At 40.3% G+C, this 24,948-nt stretch overlaps 1 long non-coding RNA gene across 1 annotated transcript in view; it reads left to right on the top strand.

Moving 5' to 3' along the window:
* Positions 1–23,073, top strand: part of LOC140736578 (uncharacterized) — an 86,501-nt gene extending 63,428 nt beyond the window's left edge. The window contains exons 2-3 of the long non-coding RNA XR_012100978.1: positions 22,173–22,228; positions 22,942–23,073. This is a non-coding gene — a long non-coding RNA (uncharacterized lncRNA). The remainder of the gene's footprint in view (positions 1–22,172; positions 22,229–22,941) is intronic.
* Positions 23,074–24,948: the final 1,875 nt, after the last annotated feature.

The raw sequence follows: 24,948 nt of genomic DNA, 5'->3' as shown, positions 1-24,948 counted from the left end.
CTATTTGGACTCTAACAAGGTAGGCTGGTCTGGCAGGGTAGGTCCCATGGAATCCAAGGGGCATGAGTTAGGGGCAATCAAAACTATCTGGCAGGTAGGAAGCAGATGACAGTGGATAAAGGTTTTTTTCTCGCAAGGGGGACAGTGGTAAGTGGTGTGCTGCGGGAGTTGGTATTGGGACTTATACTATGAACGGTAGGACACAGAGGATTGTAATGCAGCAGAGGGACTTTGCAGGACAAGCACATAATTCATTGAAAGTGGTGTCAGGATGAAAAAGGTGTTTCACGTTGGCCTTCACAGTCAAGGCCCTGAATATAGGAGTCTGAACATTATGTTGCAGTTGTGTAATACATTGATGGGGCTTAGCGGTACCTCTGCACGTGTTGATCACATGTTTTGGTCACCCTGTTACACCCTATCCTCGTTATATGCAGGGGATACGTTCCTTGCAGTCAACGCACAGTATGAAAAACACATAATGTGAATAATTATTTAAATGGATAAAATAGGGATGTGCTCTGGAGGGCTTCCTAAATATGTTTTATCTGTAAGTTATTCACATTTTCATACCAATACCACACAAAAGCAGTACCACAAGGCAACATTTGTATTATATTTCATCAATTTAAGGTAATATTCAATGTAATAAATCATAGAAAGTTAACATACTAGGGTGTACAGTACCCACCAACAGTGGCAGGTGTGTTCGCTCTGGGAGATGAGTGGTTGTTGTGGTGTTGGGCAGCTTTACGTGGATAAGGTGGATAGTTGTGGGTCCTCAGGATCATCAAGCACAGCAAGGGGTGAAGGAAGATGCACAGAACTCTCAGAACTGCCGGCAGCAGGAGATGACACCGGTTTGAAGAAAGTGGTGAGAGTTGTTTGCTGGGCAGCATTTTGTTTTTCAGCATATATTTGCTTGTAGGGAAGAAGGATTGACCACAGGGAACGACTGAAATGCTGACTCCGTTCTAAACCTGGGTCCACGTCCACCGCCATTTGTGCCAAGTATTCCACAGCCTTAAAATTCTGCCAGTTGCTCCTCCGTAAAATCCTTCACCTGCAACTCGACACTTTCTTCTTCATCGTTGTTATCATCTTCAGTCTGAGTTAAACGCGGAAGGTCATCCACACTTATTTCTTCATCATGAGAATCCAGCAGTTCTACCACGTCAACAGTCTCAAGATCTGAGAATGCTTCCCCACCAATTTTACGAACTCACCCAGGCCAAAGTAGTGTTCCAGAGCTGTGTTACCTTCACCTGACGTGGCCCTGTTTATAATTTCCAACTTTTTTTCAAGTGTTAAAGCAGTTCTCTGCCACTTGGCTGATGGCCCAGGACTTGACATCGGACGCTTAGGAGGCATAGTTAAATATTTCAAGCACAAAATCAGTGCACCGTAGGTAATAACAACAAAAGATTAGAAGTTTAAGAGCGCAAGACCGCACATCCACACGCTGCTAAAACCAATGCGAGATTGTCGGGAGTGAGACTATGAGGTGTGCGCACATGACTTGTATTGGCGGGAAAGTGGTGCTTCTCGTCCCAACAGCCTCGCATAACTGTGAGTTTTTGACGCATATAAGGAGAAGTTGGAAATAGGTTTGTCACGTAACTATGAATCCGCATTGTCTGAAGATGCATATAATGAGGATAGGGTGTGTAGGAAAGATGTGCTTAAACTGGAAAGAGTGCAGAAAAGATTTACGAGGATGTTGCCAGGACTAGAGGGCCTGAGTTATAGGGAGAGGTTGGCCAGCCTAGTTCTTGGATACAGTAGGGTATTTTAAGAGCCTTTTAGATGGGTACATGGAGCTTAGAAAAATAGAGGGCAGGGAAATTCTAGGCAGTTTCTAGAGTAGGTTACGTGGTCGGCACAACATTGTGGATCAAAGGGACTGTAATGTGCTGTAGATTTCTATGCTCTATATTCATTTCTTTGAACATAGAATATGAGGGTCAACCTTATGGAATTGTTTAAAAATATGAGTGGCATAGGTACGTTGGTACAGTCTTTTCCACAGGGTAAGTCTGACCAAAACTAGGAGGCATAGATTTAGGGTGATTCAGGAATATTTAAAAGGGACCTGAGGGCCAACATTTTTACAGAGTGGGTGGTGATTTTATGGATGCCAGAGGAAGTGGTTGAGGCAGGTAGAATAGTACCTTCTAAGAGGGGTGGCACTTAGAGGGATATGAACCAAACACAGGAAATTGGGACTAGCTGGATGGTCACTGGTTGGCATGGACATTTTGGGCCATCCATGATTCTATGATTCTGCCACCCTACCACCTGAAGAGGTAGGATGATCCCCATTTTAAAGACCTCTGCAAAAGATAGCAGCAATGACAGTGCTGTGTTTTTCAGTCGAACTGTCGACTTAGATTAAAATGTACAAGATGGTAGAGTGTGAGTGGAACACTTGACCTGCTTACTTGAAGGCAAGAGTGCTCCTACTCTATCCCAGGTGATACCTTTGATAGATTGTATAAGATTGGTCTGCTTTCTCTTTATTATTTTGCACAGTACCTGGAAATAGAATGTAAGCCACTCACTAAAATTCTCTGGTTCATTCAGCTGCAGATCTAGTGATTTAGTGGCAAAATGATTCATCTGCTCTGATTGTCAGTTATTACAGATTATAGACATGTCACATCCTCTCCAATTGGGGCTGTTAGCCAGCCCCAGGCATGTTGACAGCAGCGATACTAGTAACTCTGCATCTGTTTACAGAATAGCACAAGAACAGAAGGAAACAGGAGCAGGAATAGGCCTGCCATTCAATATGATTATGCAGAACTCCTCTTCTGTGCCAAATTCATTGAACCTCGATCTTTCAAATATTTATCAATGGGGAGAAGCAGTCAGGGTTCTTACATCAGGAAAGTTATTAGTTCTTCTACAGCAAGTCTTTTATTTATAGAGTCATAGAGTACTACAGCACAAACAGGCCAATTGGCCCATCTAGATCTTGCTGATCTATTAATCTGCCAAGCCCCAATGACCTGTACACAGACCATAGCCTTCTATACCCCTCCAATCCATGTATTATCCATATTTCTTTTAAATGTTGAAATTGAAACCACATCCACCTCTTCTGCTGGCAGCCCATTCGACACTCTCACCACCATCTGTGTGAAGAAGCTTCCCCTCATGTTCCCCTTAAACATTCTACCTTTCACCCCTAACCCATGACCTCTAGTTTTTGTCTCACCCAATCTGAGTGGGAAGAGCCTGCTTTCATTTACCCCAACCATGCTCCCTCCGTTTATGTCACATATTTACTGCATGAAAATATTAAGAGAGATCATCCAAAATCTTGGCCAAGCTGCAGAGTTTAAGAAAGAAAGGAAAGTAGAGATGAAGAGAGATTTAGGGAAGGTAGTTCAAAGTTTCAGGATTTGGTAGCTGAAAGAATGGCTGCCAATAGAGGAACAATTAAATTTAGGAATGATCACGCAGCCAGAAATGTAGCAGCAGGGAAATCTCAGAAAACTCAGCAGGAATGAAGTAACCAGGGGACTGGAGAAGATCACAAAGAGAGGGTGAGGGGGGAAGCTTGAAGGGAATTGAAAACAAAGGTGACAATTGTTTAACTGGGAGCCATGCAGGGAAGCAAACACAGATGTCATGGGTGAAGAGGGCAAAGCAGTTTAGAACAGTGGCAGTAAAACTCTACCCCAGGTTAGCTGCTAGAACGAGGGAAGACAGAAAGCAGCAAAAGAGATATAAATGGCTCAAAAAGGGTGCATAAGGATCAGGCAAATAGGTTATCATATTGGAACTTCTGGCAAGGAAAAAATTTTAAAATGTTTTTTTTATTTAGATGGTGAGAGATTACATAGTTTTGAGATGCAGAAAGATCTGACTTCAAGATGCTTCAAAGGGCAGATCAAATAATTAAGAAGCCGAACAATGTTTTTGACTACATGTGGAATTGAATAGAAAGGTAAGGAGGTTCTGCTTCAGTTATAGGATAGAACTGACCTAAAGAAATCTTGAGGGCTGTGCATGGTGCTGATCAACAATTGGCCTCCTTCTATATCAAAATAAGAAAGTAAGCATCGATCCCTTTTGAAAAAAAAAATCATGATACTCCAAAAAAATTGCCTCATCATTTATTTTTAAATAGTGAAATCGATTTTCATGCACCCCTGAAGAAGAAATATCCTCTTGACATATTGTACACCCTGTCAAAGCTCCTCTGAGTCTGTATGTCTTAATCAAGTCACCTTTCACTCTTCTAAACTTCAGAGGATACATGCTTCGCCTCTTCAGCTTTTCTCCATAAGACCCACCGATGCTAGGTATTAATCTAAAACTACTTCAAATGCATGAACTTCCTTTCTTAAAGAAGGAAACTAATACTGTATACAGTGCTCCTGACATTATCTCACCAACACCCTGTACAAGTGAAGTATGACCTCCCTACATTGATGTTCACTCCTGTTGCAATAAATATTAACATTCTCTTAGCTTTCCAAAATGACTTCTTTCACTGGCGTACTGGCGTTTTTCAAATCATGCTCAAAGATTCCCAGATTCCTCTGCAGCTTAGAGCTCTGAAATCCCTCACCTTTTACATATTCAGATGTTTTCTCTTTTTTTTTCTGCCACAAAAGGTCAATTCTACATCTTCCTCAATTACCTACCATTTGCAAAACTTTTCTCACTCAACCTGTGTATATCCCCTAATAATCTCCTGTCTACTTTACTGTTTAGGTTCCAACTTATCTTTGTTAAAGTCTGTCCCGAGCCTTATAGGCTCATCAGGCCAGTGCTTATGCCGGTTTCAGTACGAGTACAAGACTCCCCCCCCACCCCACTGGATAGGATGCCAGTTTATCACGAGGTTAACCCCCAGCATTTTGCCAGTACCCATTTTCAACTGGGTGGACTGGAGCAATGTGCAATTAAGTGCCTTGCTCAAGGACACAGCACGCTGCCTCAGCTGGGGCTGGTACGCTTGACCTTCAGATCGCTAGTCCAATGCCTTAACCACTTGGTCACGCGCAACACAACTTATCTTTGAGCTGCTTGAAAATATATTTATTTATTGAGAATCAGCGTGGAATAGGCCCTTCCAGCACTTTGAGCCACACCACCCAGCAACCCAGGAGTTAACATAGCCTAATCACGGGACAATTTACAATTAACCTACCAGCTGGCATGTTTTTGGACTGTGGGAGGAAACCAGAGCACCTGGAGGAAATTGACTTGATCACGGGAAGAATGTGCAAACTCCTTACAGGCAGCAGTGGGTATTAGTGTCTGTCATTAATATAAATCATAACAAGTTCAGGTCGCAGCCCCAATCTGCAGGGCGTATTGTGTGTTACATCTTGCTAACCAGAGAAAGACACATTCATATCAACTTCCTGCTTCCTGTTAGCAACATGTTACTTTCAGACAATCAGCTTTCATTTTCCAAAATAAACTTTGATGTGGCACCTTATCAAATGCCTTCTGAAATTCTAGATTCTGCATATCCACCTTTTTCCCCTTTATCTACTTCATATGTTGCTTCTTCAAAGAACTCCAATAAATTGATTAAACATGACTTCCCTTTTAGAAAATCGTGTTGATTTTGCCTGAATTTTTCATTCAATTTATTTAAGTTTTCTGTTACCATGCCTTTGATAATAACTTCTAACATTTTTCTTCTGACAGATGTTAAGGAATTGGCCTGTACTTTACTACTTTCTGTCTACCACTCTTTTAGAATAACTTTCAGAAAAACAAAACAGAAACTGCTTTTTTTCCTTACTAAAATTTCTATCACCAGGTGTGAATGCTTGATGTTGGGGAGGTGTTGGTGAGAAGAGCTGGTTGAAATATACCACCTTGCTCATTTTCCATGGCTGTCATTCTCAGGACCACTTAATAAAATTAGGAGAAAGGCACAGAAAACCTAGGCCAGAACAACATTCTGTTTTATTACAAGAAGGGAAAATCAGCCAAGTTGGCAGAACCAAATTCAGATCACTTAATAGTCAAAGAAAGTTTCCAATAATTCATTAGTTTTTCCAACTTTCCAAATATTTCTGTATTTCCTTATGACATCAAACCTATGCCGGCTCTCATTGCAATCCCATCCCCCCCATTAGTTTTCCCTGTAGCCTAGTCTGCTAACATTCCCATCAACCCTCACCCCCACCCCTCTGTTTTTACCATCCATAAGCACAGGGGCAATTTATAGTGGCCAATTAACCTACCGAACAGCACATCTTTTACACTGGCACAGGGAGAATATAGAACATCCATGTAGCTAACACCTGAGGTCTGTCTTGAATCCGGGTCACTGGTGCTGTGAGATAAAAGCTTTTCTAACTGTAGCTCTGTCTCATCTAATGTACCTTTTCTCCAGCAACCGACAATATTTAGGAGAAGTTGAATTATTTAATTTTCTTTCTCGGAATCTGAGGCAGACAATCATAACCACACTCAATTATGTACTATTATCTAGCTGCTAATCCTGAATCTGGAACAGGATAATGGAGCTGAGGCAGGGCCTCAGGTCTACACATCAGCATGTGTCAGTGCAGCCTGGGCTTTCGATGGCCAAATCAATCCTACCTGGGATCAAGCTCAAACTTGGCTTCAGATATTTAGCTTTGATCTGAATTTCTGCTGCTTCAATTCAAACCTCACTAACACTACTGAAGTATATGTAGAATGTACAGCAAAATTATGAGAAATGTTTCATATTTCAATTCAATGTAAACAATGGATTCACTGGTTTTTCCTTATGGTTAAATTTTCCATATCTTCATATCCTTCAGCAATAGATGCATTAAATGATTCTATCTTATCAATGCTGGAATAAATTAACCTAATCTTCCCAATGAGAGGACAGGCGAAGCATTACAGAAGCAATTTAATGAGGAACTTTCACCAAAACTTCAGCAGAGGTTGTGGAATTCTTTTAAAGACTTGAATCCTTTTGAATACAGTCCCAAGACTCACACATGCGTTAGGGAAGAACTTGGTTGCCAGAAATTTGCTGCCACAGGAAATGAGAGATAGTGTACAATCGGCAACAATTTGGCAACTAAAACTTTTTACCTACTCTCGAAATAGTGACAGAGGTAGCAGAATTGCTGTCTAACGGTACTGGAGACCTAGGTTCAATTCTAAACTTTGGTGGTATCTGTGTGGAACATGCACACTTTGGGGCCTCTGGTTTCCTCCCATGTCACAAATGTATGTGAGCTGACAGGTTAATTGGCTACTGTAAATTGCCTCTTGTGGAGATTGCGTGAAATTCATATGACTATGGGAAGAAAGAAACCAATTAATGTAGGATTAGTGTGCATGAGTGCTTGGTTGTCATTGCTGGCCTGTTGGGCTGAAGGGTTTGTATACATGCTGTACTTCTCTCCACCAGCAACACATGCAGCTTATGGAAATAACCATCGCAGACTTCAAAACTAAGTGTAGCGGTGCTGCCAACATCACTACCTCTCCTCCAGATGAGCTAAATCTTTTCTAAGCTTGGTTCAATGTCGGCAACACTGAGCCCCCGGGGAGAGCTGCCAAAGACAGCGGCCTGCACCTTGGTCATCTCTGAGGCTGAAGTACGCAGGTGTTTCTAACGAGTCGACAGTCACAAGGCTGCGGGACCGGACGGCATCCCAGGGCGGGTACTCAGGATGTGCGTGGCTCAACTGGCAGGTCTGTTTACAGATTTTTTAAAATTTCTCCTGCTTCAAAAAAGGATGCTTATGTGAGAATGCTGTTCTTGGGCTACGGTTCAGCATTCAACACCACAATTCCCTCCAGGCTTGACAAGAGGATCAGAGACCTCGCCCTTCACCTTGGCTTGTGCAGCTTGATCCTAGACTTCCTGTCAGATCGCTGACAGGTGGTACGAGTGGGCTCCTTCACTTCTGCCCCTCTGACCCTCAACACAGTTGCCCCTCAGGGCTGTGTCCTAAGCCCCCCCTTTACTTTCTGTATACCCATTGGCTGTAGACCCACCAACTAAATTAGTTGACAATACTACATTAATTGGCCACATCACCGAGGATCTCGCATTCTCTGTATATACCGGCTGTGTGGTGAAAAAAGCTCAACAATGCCTCTTTCACCTCAGATGGTTGAAGAAGTTTGGCATGAGTCCCCAAATCCTAAGGACTTTCTACAGGGGTACAGTTGAGAGCATCCTGACTGGCTGCATCACTGCCTGTTATGGGAACTGTACTCTGCTCAATTGCAGGACTCTGCAGAGAGTGGTGTGGACAGCCCAGCACATCTGTAGGTGTGAACTTCCCATTATTCAGAATATGTACAGAGACAGGTGCATAAAAAGGGCCCAAAGGATCACTGGGGACCCAAGTCAGCCCAGCCACAAACTGTTCCAGCTGCTACCATCCGGGAAATGTTACCACAGCATAAAAATCAGGACCAATAGGCTCTGCAACAGCTTCTTCCACCAGGCTATCAGATTGATTAATTCACACTGATACAAATGTATTTCTATGCTATATTAACTGTCCTGTTGTACATACTATTTATTAAAAATGACTATATGTTGTACATTGCACATTTAGACGGAGACATAACGTAAAGATTTTTTCACTCATGTAAAGAATATAAGAAATAAAGTTATTTCCTTTTAATTCAACTCAAAAACTAAAGGAAAACAAAATCAGTCACAAATAATGCTGCTACATGAACTCCAGCCACACCATCCTCAATGTAGTAACAATTTTGAATCAAACAGCCAACGTGATTGTTTTGGAAACAACCATTAAAGTTCAAAGTATTTTTTTTTTACCAAAGTAGATATATGTCACCATATACACCCATGAGATTCGTTTTCATGTGGGCATAATCAGCAAATTTATAGAATAGTAACTAAATCAGGATCAATAAAAGATAAACCAGAAGTTGTGGGAACATTTCAAAGATAGGGCAAATGAAGTTGTGTGTACTTATCCACTTCTATTGAAGAGCCTGATGGCTGAGGGGTAGTAACTCTTCTTGAACCTGGCAGTGCAAGGCTTGAGGTTTGTGTACGTTCTACCTGTTGGCAACAGCAAGAAGAGAGCATGACCTGGGAGGTAGGGTCTCCGATGATGAATACTGCTTTCCTACAACAGCGTTTCATGTAGATATGCTCAATTGCTGGGAGGGCTTTACCTATGATAGACTGGGCCGAATCCATTACGTTTTGTACGATTTTCCATTCAAAGGCATTGGTGTTTCCATACCAGGCTGCAATGCACCAAGGATGCATCAGTGAGGAAGTCAGAAAATTCATAGCTAGCTTGCTGTGCAAATATTTCAAGACTCAGTGAAAGCATAAAAGATAATTTAAAAAATAACATTGCCTTGTGCAGCAGAGGAAACATTCGTCTAAACGCTGGGTCTGATCTACTTCTAAAAGCAATGGGACTTCAGCAAATAGAGTATAACTTAGTTCAAGTACCAATATAAGTATATCTGAGGAAGTCACGTGTATAGGTGGTTATGCAGCTCATAAATTAAATGGGCAGCTACCCAGTATGTCAGCAACAGGAACAGTCAGGTCAATATATACAGAGGCTCATACAGGGAGATGGTTTATGGAATAACATTCTTAATTTATTTTCATTATACCTTGAAATATTAAGTTCATGAAAAAAATATTGTTAAGAAGTTGTCCCAATGAAAAGAATTCCCACTTGGTGGGAATAATTAACTAGTAAATTTTAATAAATTATAGTAAACTTAGCTACTAAGATGAGGTTATGACTCGGTGGTTTTAATGATTTTAATTCTATATAGATTTGCACTCATTTGACTGAAGTTAGGGAACAAATTAATTTTAATTAATTGTAATCTTTTTCTGTATCATAAGTTCTTCCATTTTAGCCAAAGGCTATGCTTAGAATGATTTAAGAGTTGAGTAGAGCATTGTTACTGGAGGTAAAACAACGGACCAGCAGGCACAGTTAGCAGAGCTGAAAGTCACCACCCAGGAGCAGCCGCCTCGCAAATCCTGAAGCATTGAAACCTGACAGGAAGTATCAAAAGAGGGTTGAATTTCTAAGAAAATAAGTAACAAAAGATGTAGTGTTTGCATGTTCTGAAAGCTAGAGCAGAAACAGGAGAATATATGTGAATCACCTAAGCTCAACAATATAGCCTAGAGTCTTGGGAGAAAATCATACTCACACTAATATTAACTATCTCTGAATTTCACCTGGATATTTATCTTCCTTTCATACGACAATCAAACAAAGCAAAGCTTGAAAAGCAGGACAAGAATTCCATGCCTCAGTGGCATTGAGAAGAACTGTTTTATAGATGCTTTGGATATACACTTGTTAAATGTAATATATTCAATGTCAGTTATAAAAGACGTGGGATCTTCAGTGAGAGAAGGCTGATAAAAGTTGTTTATGATTACAGACGAGGCAGATTATCTGCAATCATTTGTGCAATTCCATATTAAATGTCTCAATGTTTTCCTCTTGAAAAGTCATAATTTGTTAAATTGATAATCCCTTGACAACTGGGTTTCCTTTTCAGTTGATGAATAGTAGTGTACTTTTAACTGTACAACAATATGTGTTTTTCAAAAGTATCAGGTTTCTTTTGAAAAGCTCTGAAAAAAAACGATTTGGTGTTAATATTGTCAGTCTCTATATAAAAGGCAAATGATTTGACAGTACAACTCCAAGCCTTAAAAGATTAAGCATTGAAGGATACTTTTAGAATACACATTTCCTGTACTTCTGTAGCTATTTGTCATATTCTCTTTCATGCTTCACAGGAACAGTTTCGTATTTGTTATATTCAGAATGCATATCAGGATCAAAAAGTCTTAAGAACTTTGAATCTATACAATCCGCTGATCTCCTACTGAGTTCATAAACATGAAACCTTTGTATAGAAAACTGCTCCTTGTTGGCATTGCTTGGATATTGTTAACTTCAACCAGACAAATTGTATGAATGCATATTTTAAAAAGTATTTTACTTAAGACCTTTTTTCCTTAGAATAACATAAAATTAAACAAGGAAAAATGATATTTCTACAATACAAAAGAGTTAGTATATGGAGGGAATCAGAAAATTGCAGACTACTTAATAAGAACAAGATCTCTTGGTTCTTGTTGATACTGAGTAGATAAAGCTTTTGTTTAATATATATTTCTGAATTCCTTGATTTTCTTGGTACACTCCAAAACAGAAGTTTGGCTTTTTTTTACCCTCTGTACAATAAATAGAATTTAATCTTAGGAAAAAAATTATCCTCACACACAAAAGCATTCTCCTATAGCCCTCCATTCCTACAGGATTTCTTTAGTCCTTCAGTTCTGACCTTCATTTTGCCATTAGCTGCTTTAAGCCTAAACTCTAGAATTCCTTCCCTCATATCACACCACTTATCTATATCCTGTTCTTGAAGCCATTCCTCAGAGCATATTACACTGGCCAAGTTTGGGTTGCCTGTTCAAACATCTCATATCTGTCAAATTTTGTTTGATGACGTTCCCGTAAAGCAGTGCTTCCCAACCTTTTTCAGCCCAACACACTCCTAAAACACTTCCATACTTGCCAACACCCCCTTGAAGCACCTTCATACTTCCCAATGCCTTTTTGGGCACAATATACTTTCTGGCACCCCCCATAGTGTAAAAACATGTTGACCATATGCTAACATGAGAAAAATGATTCTGCTTTAAGTTTCTATTTGCCTTTAAACTTAGCTTACACAGTACCTGTGTGTTGTACAGTGGCTTCAATATCAATGTGATCCTTGAGCTTGAAAGTTTTTAGCAAGAGTTGAAATAACTGGTTCAAGTTGTGACAGCGAAAGCCTTAAGTCTCCACACATAACAATGTCCAAGCGGTTTCTGTTTCTTTTAGAATGTGGTTCACTACACTGAAGCCTCTTTCAACAACGAGGAATGAAGAGCAATTTGGCTCTTCTTCAAAGACCAGGAAACTTTGTATGACAGTGTAACCACATATCACAAAAGTCAACATTTTTGAAAAGCTCTTTTGCTTCTTCATCATTTCTGAATTTTGATAATTTCTTGCAAGCTCTCTTCCCGTTCTTCCACCTTGCAAAGAAATGAGTTAGTTACCCAGCCCACAATTTCCAGATCGTTCAAGTCCTTGAATCGATTCTGAAAATCCTTCTTCAGTGACTGCGGGTTTAAGCACTACTCTTGCAAATCACTGTCTGTGAAAAAGAGTGCCATACTTCCTATGCAGGGAAACATTCTCCCAGTGTTTTACTTACATATTTCCAATTTTCCGATAAAAACAGACACTGCACTTTTTGCTTGGATTAGATCGAAATTCTCACCCTGGTTTCATATTTATAGTATTTGTTTTGTCATACAGATTGGCTAGGTATGCCATATCTCCACATAGAAGTTCAATCTTGTTTCCCAAACTCTTTTTGACTTTGAGCAAATATTCAACAGAATTGTCAAAAAGATCAAGGAAACATTTTAAGCAGCAGCCTTTTGACAGCCAATGCACTTCAGTGTGAAGAAGCAAGCGTTCAAACTCTTCATCATTACCTTGGCATAACTGGCAAAATATTCTATTTAATGGATGAACTTTAATTTTGTAGATAGAAGTTATTACAAGAGTCATGCTTGAAAGAAGTTGCTGGCTGAGGTTTTTGGCTGCGAGATGTTGATAATGAATTACACAATGGATTACAAACAGAATTAGAATTTATTTTTTCATAAATGCCACTAAACCAACATGGTGACCTGTTGTATATAATGCTCCATCTGTTGTACAAGAAATCATGTTCCTAATCAGAATACTTTTATCCTCAACATATATTTTAATCTTTCAGCAATTGTATGATATTTCCACACTTTGCTATCATTTTGGAAATGTTGTAGGAAGCAATGAGACTACTATCAAAGTGATTTTTAGCTTTCTTGGCAAATGACTCGAGTGTGCAACACTTTTCAAATGCTTCTTTCATCTTCTGGAACTGAGTAATACATAATACCATATGTAACCTTTATAGAGTGTCTTTTATGGAAATGTTCCTCGAGTCTTGAGGGTTTCATGGTTTCAGTAAACAGTACAGTATTAAAAATAAGACACATGGGGCTCACTGATCTGACGGGAATGGAATAAAACCATACTCCAGGTATGTAACATTGTATTGACACACTTTCTGCAGTTTCTGTTCCTTAGCAGTATTGGAATTCAAGGCTTCATCACCTTCAGACTCATAGAAATCATACCATATGTATTTATCCATCATTAATGGGGCTAAATTAAAATAAAAAGCTAACACAAGCTGGGAATGTCTATCAGATGCTGATGATAATAGCGAGTTGACACAGATGGAGCAATGATAGCAGCACACAAAGACTGGCAAGGTGAAGATGACGATGATTACAACAATGAAAATCACATTGACAAGGATTTAGATTAGAATCTGAATGTTAGTTAGGATGGAGCTCGTGTTTGCAAGCTACCTTTATACTATTCCAGTTAGCACGATTGACCAATCACACAAAGTCTCATAATGCCCAAAGGTGGTTCTTGACTGCACATATGAAGCCAAAGTCACTTTGAACACCTGAAGAAGAATACTTGGGGTTGGCAGGTTCACTAATTGGCTTTATTTCACTGTTTGGTTCCGGCCAGCGCTGTATCATTGTGTGAGCTGGTTTCCGTAGATCTGCAGAGGAAGTTGAGGGGGTGTACTTGACTTACCAACTATTAAATTGCATGAGCTCATTCCATGCTGCGAGTGTAGGGGAACTGTTGGACACCCTGGTTGCTAATTTATGCACCCCCAATAATGTCTGTTTGGCTGGCAAGGGCAGATGAGATTACCGAGTTTCAGATACGTTGTGATGATGAGTGATCACCACCTGCAGAGCTATGGTTCTTCATGTTCCAGTGCCTTATCCTTTTTTTTGGAAGTGCTTGCTCTACTAACTGTCCGTCAGGTCCCGCACCTCAAGTTAAGGTGCTGCATACCAACCCCATCCCTCCAACAATTTTGAATGCCCCCTGACGACTTCTATTTCCCCTAACACCCCCCCCCCTTAGGACACGTAACCTATGGGGGGGTGGTATTGCTCCCATTGGGAATCACTGCTGTAAAGCATCTGTCAATCTGTTACTGGGCCAAATTCTGTTTCATCCAAATGCGGAAGTGAGTCTGGTGACACTGCTTGGAATTATGGACAGAAAGTAGAGAAACGGAGTCATACAGCTATATAGCATGGAGACATGTTGATAACCGAGCTCGTCCCATTTCCCTGTATTCGACTCATCTCCCTTGAAACCCTTCCTATCCATTTTGAAAGAGCTGCTACCTTGCAGTGCCAAGGACCCTGGTTCAATCCTGACCTTCAATACTGTCCGTGTGGAGTCTGCATGCTCTCCCTGTGATCAAGTCAGTTTTCACCAGATGCTCCAGTTTACCCCCCAAGATATATGAGTTGTTATTTATTAGTCACTGTAAATTCTACTGAATATGTACTGTTGGAGAGTCATATAATCTGGGGGAAATTGTTAAGTTTGTTGGGAGAATTAAAAAATTGGATCAATGTAGGGGTGGTTGATGGTCATCATGAACTTGGCAAAGGCCTGTCTGGTGCTGTGTTTGTCTTTTACGTTTCTAATTCCTAGCAAGTAGATTTTAATCATTCGCAAGATAAAGGACAGTTTGCCGAATGCGACATCACTGACATGTTGCTCTTCTTACACGGTGATAGGACAGCTCTCAGAGCATCCAGAAGAAACTCCATCTTAGGCCTCAAGAGGGCAAAGACTGGCTACGCACAAAAAACTTAGGAACACCTGTAGGGTAATGAATCCCACCCTATCAAGGATGTTACTGACTACACAAGGTAAAACAGTGTCAGCTGTACCAGTGACTCCTCCCTCCCTGATGCTCTAAACAACTTCTACGCACACAATGACAGCACAAAAGTTACTCCCTTCTCAGGTGTGCAGCCACTGCCTGTAACAGAGGCAGACCTGAGAAGGACTCTGCAGGAAGCCAATCCCCAGCAGAGCCAGACAACACCCCAAGCTGTGCACTCCAGCTCACTGACGTCTTCAACACTTCACTCATCCAGGCTGCTGTCCCCACATCCTTCAAGTTAGCCACCGTCATCCCTGGACACTTACGGCAGAATTCGGTTTCCAGATTTCGGTTCAGCATTCAAGTTTATAGAATCAATGAAAACCCACAGCCAACAGGACAGACAGCCAAACAGTGTGCAAAAGGTGACAAACTCTGCAAACACAAAATTAAATAAAATATAATAATAACAACAACAACAACAATAATAATAATTTAAATATAATACACATGACAGGATCCTGCAGCAGCTTAACTCAATCTGATTACTTATGTAGGAACAATCAAGTAGGCAAACATCATTCACCAAATCCTTGCTTAAAATATAATCTCATAAAATACACCATACCTTACTTCAAATACAAGTCTCATCCAGTTTAGAGTCAGAGTCCTACAGATTATATTATGACCATTCCATTATTACAGATAGGACAATCCATATAAATTGTCTGGATATAATATTACAGGAAAAACAAGCAAGAACTTAATACTTAATAGATATAGCCACTCCAAACACATAACATGCAAAAAACAGTAAGTGAAAAACACCAGAAATATGCTGAATTAAAAGAGGAAATTGAAAGACTATGGATCATGAACAGGGTATACATTGTCCCAATAGTAATATCTACAATTCATATCATCCCAAAGTCACTACACAATAGTATTAAATGATTAGACCTACTCAGCAATATTAATGTAAATCTGCAGAAAGCCACAATAATAATCACCACTAGAATGTCCAAAAGTTCCTTGCAATTGAGAAATCAGTGTGGTTGGCTATGCCTGTACCTCAGGTTTTACCAGATTGAGCTGAGAGAAAAAAATAAAAAATAAGCAAATAATTTTGAGAACATGAGACGAAGAGTCCTTGAAAGTGAGACCATAGGATGTGAGAACAGTTCGGTGATGGGGAGTGAAGCTGAGTGGAGTTAACGCTGGTCCAGATATACTTTTTCTCCTGCGATGTTCAGCTCCATGGCAATGAGGCTATGAAGGCTGCCTCAGCTGCTGTGCTCCATGCCCACTGATAGGATGGCTGACCAAGGCTTTGGGCCTATTCCAGACTGCTCCAGGGTTTGGATCTAAGGACTCAATTTGGTATGGAATGTTGTTGCTTTCTTCTATTGTTTCCATAATTTGTGCTTTCTCTTCCCTTTCTCTGTGCATTGGGTGCTGGTCATTATTTTTAAAATTGGGTTGTTTGGAGTTTCTTGCTTTGTGGCTGTCTGTAAGCAAACAAATCTCAAGGTTGCAAACACGAGGAAATCTGCAGATGCTGGAAATTCAAACAACAACGCACACAAAATGCTGGCGGAACACAGCAGGCCAGGCAGCATCTATAGGGAGAAGCGCTGTCGATGTTTCGGGCCGAGACCCTTCGTCAGGATTCTCAATCTCAAGGTTGTATAGTTTATACATTCTTTGATAATAAACATACTTTGAAACTCGAAACTTTTTTCAAGAGCCTGATGGCTGTGACGTAATAACTTTTCCTGAACCTGGTAGTGTGTGTCTTGAGGTTTCTGTACCTCCTTCTTGAGGGCAACAGCAAGACAAGAGCATATTATGAATGATGGGGGTCCTTAATGATTGATGCTGCTTTCCTGCAATGGCACTCCATGTAGATACGTTCAATGGTGGGGAGAGCTTTACCCACGATGTACATTCAACAAACTCCTACTCCTCAGCCTAAATACACAACTGTGCAAATGGGTTGGACTTCCCAACTAACAGAGCACAGATACTCAGCATATACAACCACTCTCCCCTCCCATCACCCTCACCATCGGTGCTCCTCAGAGCTGTGTGCTGAGCCCGTTGCTATACACTCCGCTCACACACGACTGAATGGCCAAACACCAAATAATCACATTGGCAAGTTCATCAATGACACAACAGTAGAGGGGCTCATCACCAATGATGAGTTTGCTTACAGGGAGGAAGTGGAAGAGCTCAAGGTCTGGTGCCAGGCATGTAACCTCTTCCTCAATGTCAACAAAACAAAGAAAATCGTTATCACCGTCAGGAGAACTCACACTCCTCTCTACATTGGTGGCACAGACAATAGACAGTAGGTGCAGGAGTAGGCCATTCGTCCCTTCTAGCCAGCACCCCCATTCACTGTGATCATGGCTGATCATACACAATCAGTACCCCGTTCCTGCCCTCTCCCCATATCCCTTGACCCCACTATCTATAAGAGCTCTATCTAACTCAAGATTGGTTAATGTTATTTCAGTACACAGCTGTCGAAACTGTGAGCAGTTTCAAACTCCTAGGAGTGCACATCTCATGCGAACTCTCATGGCCCAGAACACATCTTACACAATGAGAAAAGCTCACCAATGCCTCTACTTTCTGAGAAAGCTGAACAGAGCCGGACAATTCACATCCATACTCATTCTACAGATGCGTAGTAGAGAGCATCCTAACAACCTGCATCATTGCATGGTATGAAAACTGCACCACGGCAGATCGCACAGTCCTAGAGTGGGTAGTCAAAATTGCCCTAAGCATCATCGGTACCAGCCTATCCACCAGCAAGGACATATATGCAGAAAGCTGCTGGAAAAGGGGCAGTAATATCATATAGGATCTCATCCACCCTGCCCATGGATTGTTTGTCCCACTCCCATCAGGGAGGAGGCTGCATAGCATCTACACCAAGACCACCAGACTGAAAAACAGTTACTTTCCACAAGCAGTAAGACTTATCAACACCTCCATCTACTAACCCGCACTTCCACACCCCTCTCCATAATCATCACTATATTATCATGTCCTGTCAGAGTGACTTTATGTACAGACACTCCTGTGCCTAACATTACTTTATGGACATAAAATCTATCTATGTGTATAGGCTGTCTTATGTATTTATATTTATTGTATTTTTTATTATTTTTGTGTACTTTTTGTGCTGCACTGGAGCCTGAGCAACAATGATTTCATTCTTCTTCGCACTTGTGTACTGAAATAACATTAAACAATCTTGAATCTTGAAACTTATCAGCCTCAGTTTAAAGCAGAAAAAGCACATGAAGTTCTCAAAGGACTGGCAGATGACTAGCAAACATTAGAACACTTTCCAATTTGTGGAAAAGCAGAGAGCATAGTGGACAAGGGATCTTCACTATCAGGTTCGATACCATGTAGCAGCTGAGCCTACCCACTCAAGGTCATGGATCCTACTAGTGCAATACCGTGTTCCAAGCACATTGACTCATCTCTTTGCTCGGGACTGATGATGAACAGTCCCAAACAGATATGAGTAGATGTATTGGACTTCAACTCACAAAAGCAAAAAAGCTGCAAGTGGTAAAAGCACAAAGAGGAGAAAGGCAGCCGGAGAGAGGTGCTCTGCTGAAGAAGTGGTTCCCCCATTAAAAGATCTTATTAGACTCACAAGAGCAAAACAAGCTGCAAGTGGTAAAAGTACTAACAGGATGAAGACAGATGGAGAGAGGTACACTGCTAAAAAAGTGGTTAGACTCACAGCAGCAGAGGCAGAAAATCACAGTTATCGACCGTAATCCACATCCCAGTAAATGTTAATTCTGGTCTGTGATAAGCATCCCACATTAAAGGACTATGCCTATTCTCTGAAAAAGTGTCCAAAATTTACTTGAGTGAAGAAGACATACATGTACTAGAGGGTGCACGTTGATCCTGAAGAATTGCAATATCACAATAAGCACTGACAGAACTGCAACCAGTTAAAACAAGACTTGTTCTGCAATTTTATCCCCTTATTTAAGAAAGGATATATTACATTGAAGACAGTCCAGAAGAGATTAATTAGGTTAGTTCCTTGGATGAGAGGATTCCCTTGTTAGGAATCTGTATTATTTGGAATTTAGAAGAATGAGGCACATGTACTAATGTACAGTGCAAAACGTAGTTCTGAATGCCACCCATACAGATCATTTCATTACAACAGTGCATTGAGGTGGTACAATGGAAAACAATGATAAAATGTCAAATAAAATCAACTGGCCCAAAATGTCAACTGTACTCTTTTCCATAGATGCTGCCTGGCCTGCTGAGCTCCTCCAGCATTTTGTGTGTGTTGCTCGGATTTCCAGCATCTGCAGATTTTCTCTTGTTTGATGCCAAACAATAAGACAATAAGGTGCAAGGCCATAATGAAGTAGATTATAAGGTCAAAAATGCACCTTACTGTGCTAGGAGGCTATTCAATAGTCAGTGGAGTAGGTGCTGTTCTTGGGTGTGGTGATACGTGTGTTCAAGTTTTTGTATCTTCTGCCCATTGGGAGTGGGAAGAAGAGATAACGTCCCAGGTGGGTGAGGTCTTTGATAATGTAGGCTGCTTTACTGAAGCAGCAAATCTTAAAAGAGTGAACACAATTAATTTAAAACTGACGTGTGTAGGAATCTCATCTTGATGAAGGCAACAAATCTCTGGAATTCTCTACCTTGGAAAGTTGTGGAGATTAGAGCACTGGAGGTATTTAAAAGGGGAGGTAAATAAATATTGATGAATCAGTTCAAACTATATGGAATTTGCGGAGAAGAGGTGTTGATGCATGGGCACCTCAAACTCAATGCATGGCAGTGTTCAGGGGCTGAGTAGCTGACACATGTTCCCATTGTGTCCTTGTGTCTTTATCACACTCCATTGACTGGAACACTTGCAAGACATTTTGCCAAAGTAGATCATATTAACTGGGTAGCTATTTACATGTTGCTTTTTCTCTTTGAGTTTTTAATTTTCTAAAGGAGGGACATAATATATGTGCCATATATAACCTAAGGTTACAGAGCCATGCAAGATGGAATATAGGCTGCTTGGCCCAACTCATCAAAACTGATCAAGCTGCCTAACTGAGCTGGCCCCATTTGCCTGTGTTTGGCTCATACCTCACTAAACCTTTCCTGTCTCTTAACTGTTGTAATTGTAGTTGCTTCTCCCACTGCCTCTGGTAGCTTGTCCCACATACTACTAATGGACAATAATTGTTTCTTCAAGGCAACCATGCCCTTAGTTGCGTCATGTGAATCACTTCTTGCTGAAATGTAATAATGTGTGTTTAGAAAGTTCCAGAAGCAGTTGATATGGAGAAAAGTGATATGAAGAATGCTGCTGACCATTTTAAGTTTTTTTTTCATAATCTTCCTCTTTTTGGGATTAAGGGCTATTTGCCTCCACTCCAGTTTTATTGGCTCTAAGGTGGCTGAAGAAAATGACATGGGACTGCCAAAAATGACATTAATTTGCGAGTGGAGGCAGGAGGGTGAATAGATGGTGAGATGATGGACTCATTTGACTGCTTATCAGGATCTCCCAATGCTCTAAGAGCATGGACCCAAAGTTCTTATCAGTATCCCAACAGTTTCTTCTCCATTTAAGCATTCAGAGACGAGAGGTATCCAAGAATCGGGGGGGGGGGGGCATGGGGAATGTTGTATTTATTCAGTGAGGGTTTGTACAAATCATTTCCACTGCCCACTTAATACTCCTTCATTAATGAAGTATCTTTGTTCCTAGCTAAAATTATCAGCTTCCAGTAGGTTAGAAAGATGCAGAAATTTCAAGCATTTCCTCACCGTGAAGCACAATCCTCTGAGTGAGACATGATGATTATTAGCCACAGAACCACATCTTAATATAATTTACTACTGTTAAAGAAAGAAAGTTAATCAGCAGGAGAAATTTTATTTAAAATAACTCCAGTGAATTATGGAGTGGTTTTTCTTTAATATCACCACTGGGTTTGTATTTCTCTTCATTTGACTCTGTCTCTATAGTCACCTTTTAAAATTGAGGTCATCACCAAATATCCATCAGGTATAATGACAGCAGTCAACTCAGATTTCCAGAGTCAAATGTTCATTTGGTCTAACATTTCAGACATAATGGCTTAACTTATTTAACATCAAGGTAAAAAAATGACTGGTTCCTTTGGCCACTGTGTCAGTCATGAGCTGTCAAAGGAAAGTTTAAACTGAAGGAAGTTCTCAGTTAAATATTGCATCGTAGTTTAGTGTGGGTCAAATAACCTACCACTTGACAAAAATGTATTATTCTTCATTATGCTTTAGCATTGAGTGTTTTGAAAGTACAGTGTTCATTTAGTCAAGTTGTGATTTTTTTTGGAGCCACTAGCAAAGTTGAGAAATAAGAGTTGTATTATTGTACCAAGTAGAGGAAATATGACAACTTCCACTACTTACATTAGATACCCACCCCCAGACTTTGTATAATTTACCACTGATGTCAAAGATTGTACTTTTCGCAAGTATCAAGTTGTCCATTCAATCACTGGTCAATATAGATAGTCTTTTCAAATCGTATTCTTCCACACTGACGTGACTTAATGAGGAAAAACTACTTTGATTTCACCCCAAGCTATTATTGTTTAAGCAGAAATAAGCCAATGAAAAAGTGGAAATGCTGCATTACATCAACATACTCTCCTGTATAATTTTGAACTATGACTTTTTCTGTAAAATAAACATGGGGAAATGAGCTGCATAATTTGTATATACCCATTCAATACAGTACTTAAACTTCTACCTTATCTAAACACACCAAGCCTGCTGGTTTTGATCTGATGCCTAGTCTCAGATATAAAAAGTTGACTTGTTTTGCAAAAGTCTAACAACTTTTGTGCCAAATCCTGGCAGAAGTATTTAATTTTGTTGGCATTTGAACTGAAATAGCATTATATTCATACTGAGGTCAACATATGTTACAGAATTCAAAGAACAAGATGTAACTTATTCTTACTAATAATGTTGACCAGGGCCCGTTCAAACACAATTTCAATCGACCTCTTACTGATACTTTTCTCGTTGGAATTATTTCAATTTTTTTTTAAAAACACTATTTGCTGGAGAAAAGTGCAACCCTTTAATTTTGTTTCTATTTTGTTAAGATTGGAGATGATACGTCAATTCAGAAAAGTAGTTCTGTATTAATTTCCAAGTTTGCTCTAGTTAGACTGGTGCAGAATATTGATAATGTAAGATCCTCTGAAAGAAGCCTCCACAACAGGACTGTATTTTTGTGTTTTATCTCGCTCTCTCTCTTGAAAGTAAAAATTGATGGTATACAACAATTACAGAGCAAGACTATCACTGAAACATACAAAAGTGGCTTCAGGAGAACGTGGTTTTGAAGGTGAGTGGACAAAAGAGTGTTGGTGAAGACTGGACAGATTTTACTAAATATTTGTTTTAACTTCTCATGCTTCCTCAGTGTTTTGCAATTACAATCATCTATTATTTCATCAAAGTGAAATATCATCTTGTGCATAATCAATCACAAGTCTGTATTATAAGATGTAATATAAGGGGTAAGTTTTTTATGCAGAGAGTGGTGATTGCATGGAATGGGCTGCTGGTGAGGGTGGCGGAGGCGGATACGATAGGGTCTTTTAAGAGACTCCTGGATAGGTACATGGAGCTTAGAACAATAGAGGACTATGGGTAAAGCCTAGGTAGTTCTAAGGTAGGGACTTGTTCGGCACAGCTTTGTGGGCCAAAGGGCCTGTATTGTGCTGTATGTTTTCTATGTTTCTATGTACGTAACTTGGAGGACAAGGTGAGAGACTCATTTGGCCTTCAGACTGTTCTAAAAAGCAACACCTGCCATGTTGTTATCCACACCACAGTGGCCTTTCTTCCTGTTCATAGAGACATTTCTGTGAGGAACTTGTGAGTAACATAGATACCAAGAACCACAGATAAATGATGAGAATAGAAATACAGAAACAGCAAAGGGCAAGGTCCAGGGAGGGACATCCTTCAGCTGAATAATATAACAAGAGTCTGAACATCAAAAGTGTTATGATCAAAAAAACTTTGTTCTTTGTTTTTGTGCCTGTGTTTCAGATAATGGAGAACAATCTTATCTACAGAATGTTTCTACGCATTGGAAGCTGTGATGGCATTGCAAAGTACAAAGAGGTGCTTCGGTAGTTCTGGACTAGCAATCTGTTGCGTTCAATGGATACATTAAACAGCGCATTTTTACGTGGCTCCTCTGACCTAATTGTGACAACTTACTCTATGCAAACACCAAGCAACATCAACCCAGAATAATTGCTTGATAGATTATAAGCCATGGCAGTAGATAATTCTGTAGAACACAGGTTATATTATGTTATGCATATCCTAGAGGTACAGAAAACATCCAGGGGCGTGGGATGGTGGAGATTGCAATGGATTAGTGGTCTGGGAATGTTATGAATATTTATAGTGGTGGGAATGATGCTGATGCGCACAGGATGGTAATGGTAAATAAAATCATCAAATCCACTCCCTGTGGGAGGATGTCTGGGTGGGTGAAATTTGCACAAATGTTCAACAGAAGGTTCGGCAGATGACAGAGGCAGAAATGAATTCTGGAAAACTGTCAATAAATTGGAATGGGAAGGCAGATGATAATCTGTATTTAATTGGTTAAAATATAAAATATATGCGGACAGCTGGTGAAACTGGAAGGGAGTATCAGAAGGAAATATGTGGAACGTAAGTTCTTTACACAGAGCATGGTGGATGTGTAGAACACCCTGCCGGAGGCAGATACATTGGGGCATTTATGAAACTCCTAATAAAGAAGATGGATGATTAAAAAATGGCTATGTAAGAGGGAAAAGTTAGATTGATTTTAGCGCAGATTAAAATGTCAGCATAACATCATGGGCCAAAGGGCCTGTTCTATGGTCTACATTCTGTCCTGGAGTGGCTAGGATCTGTATCTCACTACTAGGTCTAGTAGTGGAAACAGATTCAATTGTTCTATATAAAAGGGACAACTTCTGCATAAAAGTGGTTCCTACAAGCTCATTTTTTTTTAGGTAAATACTTAAAGAAGAGTGGAGTGAAAAGAGGCAAAAGTTCTGACTTATCTCGCTGAGAGAGAAAGAAACAGGGAGCAGAAAATTTAGACTCAGTAATGTTGCATGCATTCTCAGGAAGAGCTGACTGCAGCTCTCATCATCCCTGACACAGTGGCATTGGAATGGAAGGGAGCAGAGCAGAGTGATTAAGCAGGTCTACCTGTGCTTGGCTAACTTCTAGTAACTGGTGCGGGAAACAGCAAAGTGTTTGAGAGGTACGTGAGTGATGCATTTGCAGCAGATTTGAGGGAACAGTCTCATTTGTTCACTAAAGCGACACACGCAGAATGATGGAGGAACTCAGCAGGCCAGGTAGCATCTAATGAAAAGAGTAAACAGTTGATGTTTCAGGTCAAGGCTCTGCATCAGGACCTTCCATAGATGCTTCCTGACCTGCTGAGTTCCTCCAGCATTTTCTGCGCGTTGCTTTGGATTTCCAGCGCCTGCAGATTTTCGCACGTTAGTCATTTGTTTACTATTTCAGAATGGTTGAGATTTCAATGGAGAATTCAAGCGAAAGCTGCAAAGCTAGAAAGGTAACAGATTGAACCTCAACTGTGTATGTCATCAAAGCCATTGAAATCTATTACATTGTGATTAGTAAACAACGAACCAGGCTGAAAATTTTAATTAGCTATCATTGTGTTACTTCTGGTCCATTTGAGTTTCATTAATTGAGGCCAATCAGGTGTAACTTAAAACCTGGCAGTTAATAAGATAAAATGTCCATTTTAGCACTGATTAAATACTCCATCATTCTGGGAGATAATTCAGAACAACAAATATTATAACACTTTGGAAGTCCTATTTATATGTTAAAAATTGAAGAGTACAGTACAAACAGTGACCATTTGGGCCTATTATATTATGACTGTCCTTTGGTGGAGTTAATCAAAACTAATCCCTTGATTCTGATCTTTCCCCGAAATGTTCACGTTCTTACATGGCAACAGTGCAGCAGTCAATTGCTGGTTGTGAAGTGCTTTCAGACTGCCCG

Source organism: Hemitrygon akajei, chromosome 12, assembly GCF_048418815.1.
Source record: "Hemitrygon akajei chromosome 12, sHemAka1.3, whole genome shotgun sequence".
NCBI classification, from domain to species: Eukaryota; Metazoa; Chordata; class Chondrichthyes; order Myliobatiformes; family Dasyatidae; genus Hemitrygon; species Hemitrygon akajei.
The sequence above is the reverse complement of the archived record's forward strand: the minus strand, read 5'-3'. Positions and strand labels throughout refer to the sequence as shown.